Here is a 12163-nt window from a genome sequence, read left to right on the forward strand (position 1 = left end):
TATTCAGGCAGGTGTTTAGGGCATGTTATGGATATGCATTCTAGGTATAGTTTGGACCTTCCACCACTGTATTCCAGTTGAACATGTTCCACTGGCTGAGAAACAACACCCTGAAATGGATTTACACTCGAATCTGTAATGAATTCAGAAATCTTTTTGAGATTGCCCCAGGCTGGATGAATTCCCAAGCTGTTTGGTTCCCTATACAACAAGGGTGTAATTGCCACCTCTTAAAGTAATGAAGCCTTAATGGCTCCTCTCATTCCCTCTGCCGGGTTCAAGGGATGCAGATGACACTGCAGCACAAGCAACGTGCAGCCTCAACAACTCCCAGATTGACATAGGAAAAAGAATCCATTCTTGTGCTGAAGCCCAAGGCAAGGCTTTAAAGCCAAAGTAGATCTGTTTTACCATCAGAGGTATGACTGCAGTGCTTCTAGCTAAGCTTTGGCCACTTAAAGTAGTTGTGATAGCAGCACCTGTGGTACCAGGGTAAGAAGGGCTAGAGGGAGAACATCTCCCCTCTTCCAAGACAATTAGTAGCCTGGACTGAAGCCTGACTTTTGAGGTCTGGCACTTGTGAGAAATCAGCTGAGAACTAGTTTGCCTGCTGGTGCTGAGTGCCTCCATCTGCAGTACAGCCATATCAGTGGACAGAGTAGGGGTTCAGAATCAAGCTTCACTTCACCATCAGTGTGCAGGACCAGCAGTGCCCTGACACTTCAGGGACAACTTTGTCAGCCTTAGCTGCATCCATTTCAGGTACTGCCTTAAGTTTCAGCAGACATATTTGTCCTGCCTGCGTGCCAAAGCCCACTGCCCCGCGGCAAAGACCAGAGAGAGAAAAAGTGTGTTAGTTTCTGTGCAGCTAGGTATTTTAGTTTAAACCATCCTTCCTTGTGCTTCAGGCTCAGAGCTGTAGGGTCTGAGGCAAGATCGCAGCTCTGCTCCACTGATGCTTCCCCACTGACTTGGGAAAAATAAGCTGTGACAGGGTGCAGCAAGATTGAGAAGACCCTACGCTGATTCAGTTGAAGCAGGGGGGGTGATGGGTGCTGCTCCTATCACAGCAGATAAGCTCCAGCCACTTCACGGCGCATGGCGTTCACCTGCTCCACTCCCCTCACCGCCTGCAGGCAGATCATGGCAAACTCTACACAGCCAAAAGTGCCAAGGGGAAGAGATGAACTCTCCTGACAAGCAGGCAGGTGGTTAGGAAGGAACCTTCAATTTCTATGACCTCGCCCTGTCACAAACACTTTCATTTCATGTCAAGATTTTTCTTCCTTCAAGATTTCAGACTAGGTTAGCTTTTTCAGTAGAAGAGGATGCTGACAAACGTCTTCCTGAATTGACAAACATTTGAGTGAAGCCGTGGGAGAGTCCAAGCTATATTAGTGGAAAGGATAGAAAACAAACAACATTTGCTCCGTTTGGCAAGCCACTTTCCATCAGTCACACAGGTAGACCACATGGCTTCTTAGTAAGAAATTAAGCACTATAAGAACAGGTCTGATTCTGCATGTTTAATAAAGTCTACATTTCAGATCTGCAGTATTTATCCTGTATGCCATCAGCTCTAACATTTTTCTCCCTCAGTGCTGTACGGAGCTCAATAACATAACTCTTTGCAACTCAGTGCAAATCTGCCTTGCTAGAGAACAATTCTTAGCTGTGTTGGGGATTTTTTGTTACAACCTCCTGCATTGCACTAAAGAGGCCTCCCAGTACCCGGTCTGTTGCCCTGCAGAAGTATTTGCATGCCAGAATCATATCATTTCTGAAGGCTACAGTTCACATATAGCAAATCTGCCTTGCTTGAGAACAATTCCTAACTGTGTTAGAGTTTTTTTGTTACAACCTCCTCCATTGCACTAAAGAGTTCACATACAGCAAATCTGACATGCTTGAGAACAGTTAGTAGCTGTGTTGAGGTTTTTTTGTTACAACCTCCTGCATTGCACTAAAGAGCCCTCCCAGTAGCTGGTCTGATGCCCTGCAGAACCATCTGCATGCCAGAATCACCTTATTTCTGAAGGCTACAGTTCACAGATAGCAGCTACTCTCACACTTTTTCTTTAAAACAAAACCAAAATCTTTGTCAGCTTAACTGGTCAAATGTTAATAGATTTTATTAGAATTAACATTACCAGTATTACAATTGCTCTTGTTTTTCTTAGTGCTGATGTTGGTTTAATAACATTGCTGGAAGCTCTGCTTTAAGTATGGATAGAACTGACCTCCTGCCCTGAAAAGCTGAATGTCAAAAAGTTGGCTTTATGGAAGATGCATGTTGCAACTATCCACAAGTTATTGGGTTCACTACAGCAGTAACTATATCAAGCTCAATGGACAGTAGTGTGATGTGCAGGAGTCTGGCCAGATGAGCTACTAGTGCCTCCTAGTCTCAAGCTTGTGAATCTAAATAAACAAGACAGGAGGAAGACAGAAGTGAAATCACTTAGCAAATGACAGAGCACTGCCTAAGGTGCAAATCACTAAATTCACAATGCAGCATCCCAGACACTAAGTTACCAAGTCTCTGAGGGTTTTATGGGGTATGTCCTTATTCAGAGAAGATGGTTTATGTCCTCCCACCAACATTTACTGTGAGAGTACATTCAAAAGGCTGTGCATAGGGTAACATTCATACACTGTGTATCTGTGTGTGGTTTGAGGGCACAGCAGACAGTGTGTGAAGAATAAAGACAGAGAAGGAAAGCAAGATTTCATTTACTTTAGATACAGTATTCAATGTCTTAAACCTCCTGACAGTGTTTCATAACCTTCCACCATCTCCCAGTTCCTGCAGCTTTACCCACTGTGAAATACTCTGCTAGGTTATACTGTTTCTCATAAAAACACTTAAGATGTTGTACATCTACAAGTCAAACTTTCTCATAGGCTTTCTTCACCTTACAATTGCAAGCTATTTTCATGTTATCCCTTCCCACAGGTCCCAGTCATCCATGACCTCATTGTTTTATCACTTGTGTGCACTACCATAAATGTTGCATAGATGTACAATTACATGTAGGTTAGGGGAGACAGCAGCAACAAAGGCTGCACAGCTGCCAGCTGGGAGTTGCAGGGGCAGGTGGAGTTACACACAGAATTGAATTGCTCCTCTCCTTTCATAGTGCAGCTTTATCTACCTCAGCCTCTTGTTCTTCTCATTGCCACTATTTCTTTTCATGTCTTCACTATTAAAGTTATTATGAAAATTATTCATTCAATTGCTAGTAAAAGGTGCCCAAAGATAAATACATTCAGCTTAATAAACCTTGTTAGCAGGAAGGAAGGGGAGAATGCCTAATTAATGTATTAATTATTATAATGCACTTTGAAGATGAAAAGTGCTTTGAGCTCTAAGGGCACATTTCTGTCCTCTGAAGTCCTTAGGAATCATGTGCAGAAGCTGATTCTAAACACTACCAGTACTACAATATGCCAGGGAAAAAGATGCACATACAACTACTCAACGCTCTGGATCTGCATGCAGAGGTTAACCCCACCTAGCTATGACACCATTATGCCTACCTAGAAATAACACATTGAGACCTCACTTGGAGTACTGTATCCACCTCTGGAGTTAGGACAAAAGAAGACCTCGACCTGTTGGAGTCCGTTCAAAGCAGGGCCGCAAAAATGGTCAGAGGGCTGGAGCACCTCTCCTGTGAAGAAAGGCTGAGAGAGTTGGGATTGCTTAGCCTTGAGAAGTCTCCAGGGAGACCTTTTTGTGGCCTTCCAATACTTAAAAGGGGGCCTATAAGAAAGATGGGGACAAACTTTTTTGCAAGGCCTGTTGTGACAGGACAAGGGGTAATGGTTTTCAAGAGGGTAGACTTAGAGGGTGGTGAACACTGGCACAGGTTGCCCAGAAAGGTGGTAGATGCCCCATCTCTGGAAACATGCAAAGCCAGGTTAACAAGACTCTGAGCAACCTGATATAGTTGAAGATGTCCATACTCAATGCAGGGAGTTGGACTAGATGACTTTCTAAGAGGTCCCTTCCAGCCCAAACCATTCTATTATTCTATGAGTCTATGAAACTTCAGACCTTGAAAGTTAAACACTACAGTGTCCTTGACACTAGTGGGTTTTCCAAATCCTCTAATAGGCTAAGAGTGTCTCCTCAAATGAGAGCTGCTGGGACAGTCCCATTCCTAACAGATGATGGAGCAGGTCTGGTGATGCTTTAGACAAATGGTATCAGAGGGCAGAAGTGCAGGCAGAGATACTGTGAGAGATGATAATCCCTAGCTATTGCAAGGAAAGGGCATACAGCTCAGTGGAGATTTTAGCTGAAATTTCCATGGCTTGGGAACAAAACTATTTCTCCTCCCCAAGTTTCTCCTCAACAAGACAATATATCACAAGCTGTGTGCTAGTTTGTGCCTAGCTGGGATATTTTAATGAGAGGAATTAGGTTTTCGGCTGAGTAAAGGAGACAATGATGATGTCTACTTCACTCATAGGCTTGCTGAGATGTATAAAAACAAGAACACAAACACAGACAACAGAGTTGCTCTCTCGCTCTGGCTGCATGCACTTCTCTCTCTAACCTGCTGTCTATCTAATCCTTTTGCTTTCTAACCCCCCTGGCCGATCCTCCAAACTCACCTTGAACATAAGGCAAAGTCTGGGATAAGGTAGAGGGGTGGAAGGGAGGTGGAAGGGTAGTTGGGAGCCCCTCCTGGGGACCCTGGTTTCTGAGAGGGCTGTTGTGATTCTGTATCACTTTTTAAACTGTATATAGCTGTATATATTGTAAATACCTCCTTGTATATTGTGCTAAGATGTAAATATAAAGCTTCATTCTTAATTCCCAGCTTGGCTGAATTTAGTCTGGGTGATTTTCTCAAGTTGGGGAGGGCAGGTAACACCCAAACCATCACAAGCTGAGATATGAAGAACAGATTTGCCTTTTGCTGCAGTAAGAAATCTGCTTTTACAGCAAGGGAAAATAAGTTGCTTAGAAAGTCTCTTAGATGTCACTGCACAAACAAAATACAAGCTGCTAACAGCAGGTTTCTTAGACATGCATTTCCTTTGCATGTGGTACCAGAACTCACATACACTAGGCTCTCATTATTATGAGCTAAGGTTATGAAAGCTTCAGTGAACATAGTTTAAAATGTCAGTCTGAAGAAATCAAGTGCTAGCAGCTCACGTCTGCATAGCTGTCTCCTGCAAACACAAAGCAGTCTCAGTCTTACAAAATAAAGTAAAATGTACACTAAACCAATATCAAATCCCACAAACATCTGGTGGGAGGGTAAAATGGGGCAGAAATGATGCTGTCAGCCTAATGCTTTCTGGTTATCACTTGGGATATTGTGAATAAACCAATATTGCTGCTTCATTCACATGTGTAAGAGTTTTAGGAAAAAAAAATCTCAGCTCACCTAGGTACCCACTGGGCATTAAATATTCTGCAAACCTCACAAATCTCCTGTGGGGAAGATTGATGTCTGTGTCAAATGCCAAAGGTAAGGTCTCAGCAAGCAAAGCACACAGGTGACTTGCAGCAGAGCAAAGAACAAAGACTCAAGCTTTATTCCCGGCCATGGGTGCTCAGTCAGCTGCACCCCAGAGCCTGGTGAACAAGAAGAAGCAGCAGCCACTTGCATTCAGACAGACCAGCTGTACTCAAGTGGTAACATTTTTTGCCAGGCTAAAATCAGCCTCGGTTTGTTCTGTTGTCTCTCCTCAAGTGATAAGCATGGATGGCTACTTTCTCTTCAAGGGGATTATGGACTGACAATTACTAACTAGATGAAGAGTAATAAATCAGCCTTCCCTCCACAAGTTAATCACTGTCCAATAAAGCTAAGGCTTTGTCTGGCCACCCAATTTACTGATGGCAGTACTTGATCAAATTGTCTTTTATGGATTTGTCTGTGCTCCATGAAGAAAATTTGATTTTTTTGGTGACATGGTCATTTAGTCTTCCTTTCTTTTCCTGAGCTATTGACAAAATTCAAACCCCAAAATACTACTCCCTGAAGTTACTGAAGGGAATTCCCACATGCTGCTCTAAAATTGGCATGAAAGACTAAACACAGATCAATCACTTCTCCCTGCAATGCTGATTGTTCACCTAGTCTGTAACACCTGGCAGGGTACTAGGACAGCAGAAGCTGGTCTCCACTAATCTTAAATGAGAAGCCCTAGAACTGCATGTCATAGAATTAGAGAATCACAGAATGTCAGGGGCCAGAAGTGACCTTGAAAGCTCATCTGGTCAGCCCCCCTGCCAGAGCAAGATCATCTAGAGCAGATCGCACTGGAACGCATCCAGACAGTTCTTGCATATCTCCAGAGAGGAAGACTCCACAACCTCCCTGGGCAGCCTGTTCCAGTGCTCTGTCACCCTCACAGGGAAAAAATTCTTCCTCAGATTCACATGGAACCTCCTATGCCTCAGCTTCCACCCATTGCCCCTTGTCCTGTCACTGGGCATCACTGAGAAGAGGCTGGCTCCATCCTCCTGGCACTCACCCCTTACATATTTATAAACATTAATGAGGTCACCCCTTGGTCTTCTCCTCTACAAGATAAAAAGCCTCAGCTCCCTCAAGCTCCCCTCATAAGGAAGGTGTTCCACTTCCTTAATCATTTTTGTGGCTCTGCACTGGACTCTCTCAAGCAGCTCCCTGTCCTTCTTGAGCTGGGGGGCCCAGAACTGGACACAATAGTCCAGATGGGGCCTCACCAGGGCAGAGTAGAAGGGAAGGAGAACCTCCCTCGACCTACTAACCACACCCCAGAATGTCAGAATAAGGTACTTCTGGCACAAAAAACTCTACACCCAGAAAGGTCTGAGCAGTCACCGCTGCAAAGTTGTTACAGGCCTGTACTTCTTGCCACTCTACACTTGCATTAAAAGATGTCTAAAAAAAAGACAAAACGAGCTTTGCCATTTTTGTTCTGTTCCCATCTTTAGAAATAGGTACAAAATCGTCAGTGTCCCTTTCAGGAGGAAAGGGATGGCAACGCAGCTTAGACACTTGGAGCACCTTTATTCTTTGCAAATGCTCTTGAAGAGAAATCAAGGGGTTTGCTAGAGGGCACTTCTAGACTAAAAATTCTGAGACAGTCACAAGGACAGATTTTCTTTCACAAAGTTTCAAGGCTTTAAAAAACACAAAACCCCCAGAAAATACCCACAGCCCCAAAATCTGCCATACTTAAAAAAAAAAGTGAGTACGAATCAGTACTACCTGAAGGGAGGCTGTAGCCAGGTGGGGTTGGTCTCCTCTCCCAGGCAACCAGCAACAGAACAAGGGGACACAGTCTCAAGTTGTGCCGGAGGAGGTCTAGGCTGGATGTTAGGAGGAAGTTGTTGGCAGAGAGAGTGACTGGCATTGGAATGGGCTGCCCAGGGAGGTGGTGGAGTCACCATGCCTGGAGGTGTTGAAGAAAAGCCTGGCTGAGGCACTTAGTGCCGTGGTCTAGTTGATTGGACAGGGCTGGGTGCTAGGTTGGAGTGGATGATGTTGGAGGTCTCTTCCAATCTGGCTGATTCTATGATTCTGTAGTCAGGTTTCATTCCCACTTGCCTGTGATATCAATCTTACAATGTAAAATCACTAACAGAAGCATCTTCCTTTTTTTGGAAACTTTAACCATTTGCACAATACTTCACTGATCATACAGCAGCAGATGTCAGCACTGCCAACAGTGTCACTTTACTATGTTTCTTACTGAAAAAAAAAACAAACCACCAAGCCATCAGTTTGCTGGGAAAGAAAATAAAATAAATGAAAGAGAGAGAGAAAGAGAGAGAAAGAGAGGAAGGAAGGCTTCTAATGCTTGGAAAATCTCTTTAGGACCAAATCCACCTGAATGGCTAGAATATGCTTCAAGCAGCAAATCAATTTTTCACCTCAAGGCAAATGTCCTTACAAGTCTGTAACAAACAAAGATGTCAGAATCCCAGTACAGCTGTTATTACTGCAGACATCTAATGACTCAGTACTAATAATTATCTCCAGTATCTCTAAAATATATATAGAATCACAGAATCAGTCAGGGTTGGAAGGGACCACAAGGAGCATCTAGTTCCAACCCCCCTGCCATGGGCAGGGACACCCTACCCTAGAGCAGCCTGGCTACAGCCTCAATCAGCCTGGCTTTAAACACCTCCAGGGATGGGGCTCAAACTGGGTCTCCTTGGGCAACCCAGTCCAGGCTCTGACCATTCTCATGCTGAAGAACTTCCTCCTCACATCCAGGCTGAACCTACCCATCTCCAGCTTTGCTCCACTCCCCCTAGTCCTGTCACTCCCTGAGAGCCTAAAAAGTCCCTCCCCAGCTTTTTTGGAGGTCCCCTTCAGACACTGGAAGGCCACAAGAAGGTCACCTGGGGGCCTTCTCTTGTCCAGACTGAACAGCCCCAACTCTTTCAGTCTGCCCTCATAGCAGAGCTGCTCCAGCCCTCTGATCACCCTCGTGGCCCTTCTCTGGATATGCTCCAGCATCGCCACACCCCTCTTGTAATAGGGGCTCCAGAATTGGATGCAGTACTCCAGGTGGGGGTCTCACCAGAGCACAGTAGAGGGGGAAGAGCAGAGTAGAGGGGGTATATCGAATGTATTCCTTTATTCATGATATGTTTTAATCCATAAAGGAAGTTTTGAAGGAGACTACTGTTGTTCAACAGCCACAAAATCACACCAAAATGTAAATAAGCAGGAAGTTTCTGATCCATTTCAAACTTAAAAGGAAGTACTCTATATGATGTCTCCTCTAAGCAGGTAAGAACAAGACAACTATTTTTTACCATCTTATGGTAGAATTTCTACATGTTACATGATCATATTTTTTGGCATTTCTATACACAGTTGCAAAATAAACCAAGCATCAAGCTCCACCCTCAGATAAGCAGAAAAAACAGCTGATTTTCACAGCTGCTACACACACAAAAACAAAAGGATAACTAAAACCAGTGTGATCTTTGCTGGTCATGACTGTTCTTTTTGCCCATTCGGTCTCTTTATGTTTGAGCTAGTTTTGGCACAGCAGACTTGGACGCTGTCAAGGCATGAATAACAAACACCACACTGAACCACAGGCTGAGCCAGTGGCACAGCCAGCAGAAGGACCCTGATGCCCAGCCAGCAAGCTCTGCCTGCAAGACATTATCTCTGTTAGTGAGGCAGTAGTGAGAGAAGCTAACAGTCATATCAACAGTTGGAAATTTGGCCAAGATAAACTGCTGCAGAATCCTGTCAGGAATGTGCTTTTAGGTGCATGTGCATATTGCTAACGCCCAGGTGAAGCAAAAGTAACATTTCCATCCTTTTAACCCTGAGTTAGTACTCCAGAGGGACCTGGACAGGCTGGAGAGGTGGGCACAAGCCAACCTCAGGAGGTTCAACAAGACCAAGTGCAGTGTCCTGCATCTGGGTTGAGACAATGCCAAGCACAAATCCAGGCTGGGCAGTGAGTGTCTGGAGAGCAGCCCTGAGGAGAGGGACTTGGGGGTGCTGGTGGACGAGAAGCTCAACATGAGCCAGCAGTGTGCACTTACAGCCCAGAGAGCCAACCAGATCCTGGGCTGCATCAGGAGAAGTGTGGCCAGCAGATGAAGGGAGGTGATTCTCCCCTTCTACTGTGCTCTGGTGAGACCCTACCTGGAATACTGCATCCAGTTCTGGAGCCCCTATTACTAGAGGGGTGTGGAGATGCTGGAGCATGTCCAGAGAAGGGCCACGAGGATGATCAGAGGGCTGGAGCAGCTCTGCTGTGAGGGCAGACTGCAAGAGTTGGGGCTGTTCAGTCTGGACAAGAGGAGGCTCCCAGGTGACCTTCTTGTGGCCTTCCAGTATCTGAAGGGGGCCTGCAAAAAAGCTGGGGAGGGACTTTTTAAGCTCTCAGGGAGTGACAGGACTAGGGGGAATGGAGCAAAGCTGGAGGTGGGGAGATTCAGACTGGACATGAGGAGGAAGTTGTTGAGCATGAGAGTGGTGAGAGGCTGGACTGGGTTGCCCAGGGCAGTGGTTGAGCCCCATCCCTGGAGGTGTTTAAGGCCAGGCTGGGTGAGGCTGTGGCCAGCCTGATCTAGGGTAGGGTGTCCCTGCCCATGTCAGGGAGGGTAGAACGAGATGCTATTTGTGGTCCCTTCCAACCCTGACTCATTCTATGATTACATGATTCTTCCAAGCCTTTACCTTCCCGGAGCTCGCAAACTAAGCCAGCCGAGGAGGACGCCGCAGCTGATTTCAGCTGTTGCTGGCGTACGCTTGCGGTCTGGCGCCACCATGTGACGAAAGGGGAACACTGCACCCACATGGGGCTAGACCCAAAGAAACAAAGCCTGCTTTCTCAGCAGGTGGTCCTCTGCCAGTGACTTAATTTATTCTAGCTAAAAAAAAAAAACCACAGCAGTTCTTGAACAAAGACCTTGGGTTAGCAAGTAAAACACAGACTGCTTTTTAACCCCTTTGTAACGTCTACACAGAAATGCTGTGTTTCTGACCTCTGTTGCTTGGCCCAGAAGGGGAGGGCTGTGGGGTAAGTGGCAATTGCACAGTATATTTGAAACAGAGGTTTAATTGTGGCAGGGTTTCAAGTTTTCATTCATTCAAGCAGGGTGTCTTTTTTTATAGTAGGAGTTTGTTATCTGCAGCACCCCTGTCCATGCAACTCATGTTTTCATTTCCAAGCCACCAAGTTAAAACTGTTAACATTCTTTGAGTGTTAATGAAATAAAACTGGTATCAACACAATTGGTTTATCTCCTTTGAAGCAATGAGTAAGATGTTATTTACTCTGTGGTCTACACACAGAGTCTTTTGAGCTATGTGTGTGGCTTGTACTTGCAACCATATGGCTACATCAGGGGAGCCTTGACATTCACATGCCAGAGATGCTACCTCACTTCCTTCCTCCCCCATTCCAAATCTAGCTCTCCTTTTTTCTGTTCTTTCCAGATCCTCTCCCAGCACTCATAACTTTCCTTCTTTTTACTAACATATTAACCATTTTCACACTGGACACCTTCTTGCTTTGGTGCCCATTTGGCTGCAGCCAGCTCAAAAACATTTCCCTTCTGAGACCTATTTCATGGTCCCACTGCCTAGTGGGGCAGCAGTAATTAATTCCCTTTCCCAATACTGGCCCACATCAGTTTTCCAGAGTGAAATAAAACACAAAAAATAGAACAGGGGTGTACAGGATCCAGCTTGGATGGAGTCAAACTTGCTTTGTAACAGCCCATATGGTGCCGTGCTTTGCTTTTGTGGCTAGAACAGCATGCATAAGACCTCTGCTGCAGTTACTCCTGAACAGCACTCACACAGTACCAGCACTTTCTCTCTAAGATTCTTGGACATGAGGATCATCTCCAGTCCAACAGTTAAGTCCAGACAGCAGAGGAGGCTCCACATGGCAAAGACAGAAGAGGTGAGCAGGCATCATTGTACTCTGCAGATGCAGCTGCCCCAGAGCCAGACACTGCCCAGGAGCTGCCTATGGACACACTTGCCAGGGACCTGATACCACAGCCTAGTCAAGGTCCCAGTGGAGGTCCATGACATACCACGAGTGACCTGCCAGGACCACAGCTAGCAGGACAGTGCAGGGGGAACATGAAAGGCTTCATCTCACACAGCAGCTGCCACGGCACATCGTGCTCCTGTCCTGCTTGCCCCTAGGTCCAGCTCCAAGTTCCTCAGATCCGCTCAAAGTCCTGCTCAACTTCCTTGTCTGTGCCATGTTGTAATGGAGGGGTAATTAACTGATGTGAGATGGTATTTTTTCCAGTTTAATACAGTTTGTTAGTTTTGGTATTCAGAACTCTCCCCATGCCAACCACTAATCTAAATAATAATTGGTTCCTTTCCAATGGTCATGGAAAACGTTATACAAATGATAACAGAGGATCTAAGAAATAACTAGCAATAACACAACATTCATTGAACTGGAAGAGAAGGTTCTTCTGGTTAATTATACTGCTTGTGGTTAATTGTGCCACTTCTCCACTAGATGGAGTCAAGGAGATCCTTTCTGCTTTAAGGCAGGAGGCAATTGGTGAATTACAAGAGGTTTTAAGCATTTACTCACAAAATACTAGTCTCCCGACTCACAGGGCTAGGTACAGCTTCAGACAGCACCCAAACGCTTTCAGGTAATTCTGTCAGTGTCTTGTCAGCCA

Source organism: Pogoniulus pusillus, chromosome 18 (genome assembly GCF_015220805.1).
Source record: "Pogoniulus pusillus isolate bPogPus1 chromosome 18, bPogPus1.pri, whole genome shotgun sequence".
Lineage (NCBI taxonomy): Eukaryota > Metazoa > Chordata > Aves > Piciformes > Lybiidae > Pogoniulus > Pogoniulus pusillus.